Raw genomic sequence first — 7,396 nt, forward strand, 5'->3', positions numbered from 1 at the left:
CCCAACAAGAGAATAAAGATCCATCTGTTCTTTTAAAATGACTCGAAAGAAATTGGTCTAATAATGCAATAAATACACGCGCCTTGTCATGTGGCTTTAAAACCAACGGGGAACTTCTCTGAATCTGGCAACTGAGCACAGACACTCGCGCACACACTTCGTGCAACAACACAGACACTGAGACACTTCATGCAGCAACAGAGATGCACAGAGAGACACTTCATGCAACAACAGCAAATCTTGCCGCTCTGGGAGATGCCAACTTTATTTGGGGCAAAACCCTTTAGGGTCTCCCCCTTCTGAATGAGATGCACAACTTGCAAGAAGTCTCTTTCTTGGCAAGGATACACAGCATCTTGTCTGTCAAGCAAATAAACAGCTACAGAGCAATATTTTAGCCTCCGTTAACCTCTTTGTCGCTGCTTTACAACTCCAAAAAGACGTTCAAGACCATGGTCCCACACAATTATATCACATCCCCATCAGGTTAAGTCTGCTCTCCCGTCTCATTTCTTCCAGATGCTGTAAGCTGGGGGGGGAGGGCTCATATCGACACGCAGGCATTGGTATGGTGCTCACCGCTCTCACATCAAAGCCTTCTGCAAAATGAAAATGTGCAACCTGAAAATTTAGAAATGCTGTGCTTGCTGAAAATAGCTCCCTAAACCACTCGCACAGCTAATGCACAAAGAAGTACAACACCCCTGCCACCCTGAAAAGCTGCTGTGAGCAATACAAATTGAAGGTGGTGCGTAGTGCAAGCTTGGCTCTGTTGCAAGATCCACTGTACATTAGCTTCTCAATTGGAGCCCATCCTAGGAGGAATGCACTGGTTGAAAATAAGCTTCATAACCAAGTGGCGTTGTGATAGCTCCACACCTGTCAGAGCTGAAATCAATCCCAAAGTCCAAGTACAAAGCAGCCACACTACATTTATCCTCACTTCACTTTTCTAATCAAATAGTGTATGGCCTGACACACAGCAGCCCATGAAAAGGAACATATTTCTCCAGTGTCCACTTAGGAAAAAGTGAACTTCCAATGACTTCAAAAAGAAAGTGTTCTCTGGCAGTAAATTAATTCAGGCTTGGCTCCGTTTACTTGAAAGACATCCTGTTTACCTGGGATTCTCAGAAGTGCCTTGGTGGTTGCTACTTCTATCCTAAGTGTACTGATTAGGAGCACAAGTCCCCCAAAAGCCTACGTGATTGGAAATCTAGTCCTTCAACTCCATGACTGACTCTACAACTTGGACTCAGTTTATATGCAAGATCTTAAAAAAGACCAGAGTAATCACCCTCCAGTGGTTTTCAGAAGATAAGAGGATTATACCATATTCCTGATTTGCAGGCACATCTAGAGTAAACCTCAGTCTTTCTGTGCCAGTCTTCCCACCTTTAAAATGGATCTAACACTAATCTGTCTTGTACACCTTGGAAATTCCTGAATGAGAGCAATTACATACATTCCAGCGATGATGTTACACACCCATGCCAAAATGTCAAGAACCAGTTGGTCAACTTTCACACCATCCTTGTGAAATAATGGCAGCAGCATCCTCATTTTATAGACAGACAAATAATAGGTACCCAAAGGTCATAAGTAACAAGAGCACCTCCACCAGCAATTCTGTTTAATTTACTAAAGAATTAATCTTTAGTAATCTTCTTTAATTAAGAAGTGCAACAATTAATTCAAAACCTGTTTGGAAACAGGTGCTCTCCATTTCCCCAAACCCCAAGGCTTATAGAGACAGGAGGTTTTCCTGAACCTGTTCTCTCATTTGGCAATAATACTTCAAGTTTTCACCAACATGGATTGTTTTTGAAACTATACAATGTAAATCATTTCAAGGCACGGGACCTGCAGAGGGGAAATACTAGACAAAAGGCACACAGAGACAAAAATAACAGTATGTCATTTAGATGCCTTAAATCAAAAAACTATTCTTGTTATTTTAGCCAAATATGTAGAAAAAGCATCCCGAGAAGAACCACCCTGCGCTGGAGTACAAAAGGTGAACTAGACTCGGCTCTAACAGCTCCATAGCCCGTAGCTTGTGGGATTCAAAGAGGGCATCGCCTATTTCCTGCCTCTGGTCTAGTACATAGTTTCCCTGCGTTGAACTGAATTTAGGGACTAAACTCCGCTCCATGGAGAACTCCAGCCCAGGTTTCACAGCACTCTCCATTTATCAAAACAACCCTGTCATGTTGAGTACCATTAACAGATAATGAAAGGAGACAACGGATGCAGTTACAAGCAAAGCACTCCGCATTCTACAGGCCTAAGCATGCAGCCAAGTGAGCTGACATCTGACTTTATTATAAGCATTATAATTAAATAGAATACTTAGTTTAAGTAACATTAAGGTTGTGACACAAACCAACAAAGCTAGCAAATTCAAAGATAAGGCTTTGACACACTGTCATTAACTCCTCCTATACGTACAAGTGTTTTCCCCGCACGCACGCACACACACACAGGGCTTTGACACAGTCATTAACTCCTCCTATTTGTACCAGTGTTTTCATGCACGCACATACACACACAAGGCTTTGACACAGTGTCATTAACTCCTCCTATTTGTACAGGTGTTTTCACACACACACACACACACACACACACACACACACAAGAAATGGAAAGCTAATCTTAACTTCAGTTTCCCACCTTTTGTTGAGTTCTGTGAGTGCTTTAACACTTTGTAGACAAGGTTCTTTGGGTAACATTTTTGTGAGTGCTTTAACGCTTTGTACACCTTACCACCGTGCTAGAGCTTGTGAAAGAGAGCACTTAAAAAGAGCAGTGATGTACAGCCTACCTTCAAAGGGCGGAAAAGACACTGTTTCCTAGACACACTATTCATAAGGCAAAGGAATAATTCATAACTTCTGCGACAGCTTTACAAAATTTGCAGAACATTAACTACAGACATACCCCAAAGCCACTAGATGTACAGGAGTGTGGCATTTAAAATTCCTTCAGAGAGAATTAGCTATCATCAGGTACGCATAAATACTTCAACCATTTAGACAAACTGCTCCAATGGAACAGTTTAAGGTCTACCAGATAAGGGTATATACTTTGGCAGCAAACTTAAAGTGAGAATCCTCAAACTGATCAGACAGATCACATGAGAGTACATTTAAAAAACAAAACAAACCCCCCCCCCCCACTAACAGATCCCAACATGATACTTAGTAGCAGGCTATACTTAATTGTCCAGAAAACACAGCTCTTTGCTTTCACAAACAGATTTAACACGCTGCCTGACTGCCGACCAGTGTGTTAAACCCATTTTCAAGAATAAACAGACACCTGATCTTGACAAATGTTTTCTAAAAGCAGGTTTAACATGATTTGTCTGGCTTACACAGGCAACAAGCACAGGGCATTAAATCCATGTTAAGCTAAACTATTTTTGAAAACAGACTTAATATGGCTCTCATAGCTTTGCGTACATCAAGTTCTTTGCCGATGGCTTTCTATTGTTGCTATCACTGTTGGTACTGCACTGGCATTGTTGCAGGTCATTTCCCTCTGCTTTTGCCAAAACTCTCTCACCAGTGCTAACACTCAATACATTCCTAGTCACAGTAACAATGGAAAATCGCTGGTTAAAAATAACAAACCTAGAGACAGCTTATGGCTAAAAATTTACACTAAAAATGACATGAGACAATGGTTAACTGCAGATTCCTCCGCAGTGGTGGAGGAAAGTGAGACGGCAGTTGATGTCAGAGCCCAACCACATTTAGCACCATAGAAAGTGTCCTAGACACTTCCTTCCATTAGAGGTCTAATACAATTCTTACAATGGCTGATGTAGAGTTTGGCTCTTCCTACCGTTGCCATAATCCTGTTGTACAAGCAAGCAATTCTTCCCCAGCTGTCAAGAATGGGTCATTTCCTTAATGTAAATAAGGCTGAGAGGAGATGGCAAAGGTCTTGCCTAAGAGCCAGGTTTGAAGAACGTACCATATTCACAGAAGTTTAGGGCTGGAAGGGACCTTGTGAGATCACTGGGTCCAGCCCCCCTGCTCTGGCCAGGAAAGACTGCTGGGGTCAAATAACCCCAGCAAGGTGTGTATCCAGGCTCCTTTTGACGATCTCCGGGGTAGGTGCCTGCACCACCCCCGCTGGGAGTCTATTGCAGAGTCTGGTCACACGAACCGTGAAGTTTTTTCTTATATCCAGTCTGAGACCTTCTTCTAGGAGTTTAACTGTTGCTCCTGGTTTTCCCCTGGGGCGCTTTGGTGAATAGCTGTTCGCCTAGCTTGAGCAGGTTTGAAGAATTTAACACACTGGAAGCAACAAGGAATCTTATCTACATTTCCATGACTGCCATTAGACCCATGCCAAGAGAACTGGAAGCAGAGAAAAAAGTAAGAGATTCCCTCTCCCCCACTAATGTCATCACAGCCAGTTTGCTGTACTGTTACACGAAAGTCCTGTTTAAACTGCAAAGTCATCTCTATGGGGACCCCAGCTGCAGCACCCATCGTTGCCCCAACATGGTGGAAACACCATTTCGTCTGATCAGCAGGGTCCCAGGCTACAGCAGAATGTGGGGCAGAGTTAACACATGATTAGAGACGTGCCTGTGGTACAAGATGGAAGGGTGTGTCAGCTGTCATCGTAAAGCAGAGACACTCCCTAAACTCAGCACACGCTATATTTGCCATTCTTTTTAATTTAATGCAGAGCAGCCAATTTTTAGATCAGACCTTTTTTAACCTCCCTAAAATTCCTAGATGGCACCTGGTGCTCTGTGCATTATGAGCTTCCACAAATGCTTTCCATTTTTATTTTTTAAAAAGCTCTCCATTATGTGGTAAAAGCTCCACAACCTCCTACCACTGATTTTTCTCCCATTTCTACTGTCTAGATCTATATCTACAGGGTGTGTGTGTGTGTTTATTTTTTTTTTTTTACTTTTGGCTTTTAAATAGGAGGAAAAACATGCCCTGCTCCCCTGTACTTTGGTTTTGAACACCAAGTTCCACCCCGCTACAAGGACTGAAACCGAGACTTAAGTGCTTGAAACTAACTATTGACTTTGACACCACTTTGATACCTAGGGAAAGGAGGCCTTACCTGACACGTCAAAATCCCAGATCCTCAAATCCTAACCTCATTTTCAGGCAATTAGACCTTTCTATTCCTGAGCGTTCCAAGTGTTCGCTTCGCCGTAACTGTCACCTGGCATTTGAAAGTGGAACATTTCATTTCCAGTGACTGTACAGTGTGTTAAATCACGCTTCGAACATTATCTCCCAATGCAAAAATGGGGAAGACGACAGGGCGCACGCACCGTCAACGTATTTTGCAATAGTGGGTGGTAATACGCTTATTAGCATTTGCCTGACAGGTAACAGCCAAAAGTGCTCGTGCCTTCAAGCTTCCTCTTGGCCCCTGACTGGCTTGCAGGAAGTACTTAAACAATAACTGATTGTACAAGCACCTAGATCAGAGGTGCAAGGGAGATTTCTTTGGCTGCAATGGGCAAGCCCAGCACCTAACTCCCATTTATATGCCCTTGAAAAGCTACCCTGTATAAAGTATGTGAGATGCCTATATGAGACTCCCTATGCCTGAAGAAGGGTGACTGTGCCCAAAAGTTTGCCATGAACTTTTTTGTTAGACCAACTGAGTAGTTGGAAAAGAGATCACATCTACCCAAATAACCTTGCCTGTGATGCCTATACAGCACCTTTGAATGCACATAGCATTTTGACATACAAAGCAAAAGAGAAAAAAAAACATTCTTCCCCAAAGAGCTTAGAGAGACCAATAAGGGAATTCACAAAGTACTAACTTTTTTTAACTGATCAGAAAGATTTCTTGCTTTGACTTAGGCTGAAACTTCACAGACAAGCTCTTGGCTATAATTGCCTCTGAAAGAGAAACAGTCCATACATTCACTTCACTTCACAAGCAGCAGCTAAAATGCAGAGTAACCAACTGTCAGGGGGCACATCTACATGTTCATGAATGCGCTTTTGTTAATGTGCATTAAATTTAGGCACCTCCATTGGGAGGTACTAGAAAAAGGCACATTAGCCTATTTTAATGCGCATTAGCAAAAACACATTTTTTGTGATACTTTCATGTGCATTAAAGCACGCATGTAGCCAAGCCCAGGGTGAGGTATGCAAATCCATGAACTAAGGCATCATAATAGTTGACCATGATAATATTGAGCCTTTAACCCCATTTGATAAGCATATATTAAAAGCAGCATGCCCTGCCTACAGTAGATTCAAGTACATTAGTCAATATATTCTAACAATCTGCTTACCCTAGACTACACCAGCCCTGGGGCCAGTTCTAGGTCCCAAACATACTGCATTATTTCAGTAATGTCACCCCATCACATGGCATTTTCCCTAAGTACTAGGAGGAACTTCCTTGGATATCTCACACATCTGTTTAGGAGACACTTAAAGATAATCTCCCTTCCTCAGGAAGTTTTTTGTGGTTTTTTTAAAAGGATAAGCACATGAAATATCTACAATATATTCTTTCTACTACAGACATCTCTATACTACCAAAAGTCAAGTCATGACTCGTGACCCTCCAAAGTGCAGGGATCTCTGTGGTGATATTCTGAGGTGTATAATTCTGCCTGCGATCTAAAGCTTGAAACAATCCTTCAAGCTTCCTAAAAAAAAAAAAAAAAAAAGCCCTAGTAAAAGAAGCAGCACATATTTTTTAAAAGTTTTCTTAAAATGGCATTTTCCACTTACAGCGCAGAAATCACTAGAGACCAGGTTGGAGATATGAAGCCACAGTTTCAAGACAATTGTACTTTGAAAGGACAAGACGCGGTTAGGAAGAGAACTCACTCAGTGAAGAGTTGTGGGGAAAATGACAAAGAGGGTCATAAGGATGAATGAGCCGAGGAACTCGGGGACTTGGCAGGATGTTCAAGATGAAATCCCTTATGTACTTAGATATCTACTAAATGTAATAAATTCAGTTGGGGGAAAATCTGACCAACTTGCTAGGAAGCAAGTAGTGAGAAAGATAACTTGAAACTCCAGCTAGACCCTCCACTTCAAGAAATCAACACACACCAGGATTGATGTAGACTTCAGCAAATACAATCATGTTTGCAAATCAGAGAATTTAACTTACTCAATATTTTCCCCTCTGGTTTGTTTCCTCTGCTCCTTGGCAACTAACACAGAAGTTAAACAGTCTTTTTCTGAGCGTGCGGGCACACTGCAAACCAAAAATATGAAAACAAAAACGAGTTGTGTCTGCTGGCTTTCGTGGTGGAGATAAAACAGAACTGCCAACCTGTTCAGCAACTTTCTGCACTAACCCACAGCCTCACTCTGAACAAGAGCACTTTTTACTTCAGAAGATATTGTTTAAAACAAACAAA

General features: G+C 41.9%; 1 protein-coding gene across 1 annotated transcript in view; it reads right to left on the reverse strand.

Annotated features, from left to right (window-relative positions):
- The window catches only part of RERE (arginine-glutamic acid dipeptide repeats), a 327,292-nt gene that overhangs the window by 241,782 nt on the left and 78,114 nt on the right, over nt 1–7,396 (reverse strand). The gene's annotated exons all lie outside the window — the stretch shown is intronic.

Source organism: Alligator sinensis, unplaced genomic scaffold (genome assembly GCF_000455745.1).
Source record: "Alligator sinensis unplaced genomic scaffold, ASM45574v1 scaffold457_1, whole genome shotgun sequence".
Taxonomy (NCBI): domain Eukaryota; kingdom Metazoa; phylum Chordata; order Crocodylia; family Alligatoridae; genus Alligator; species Alligator sinensis.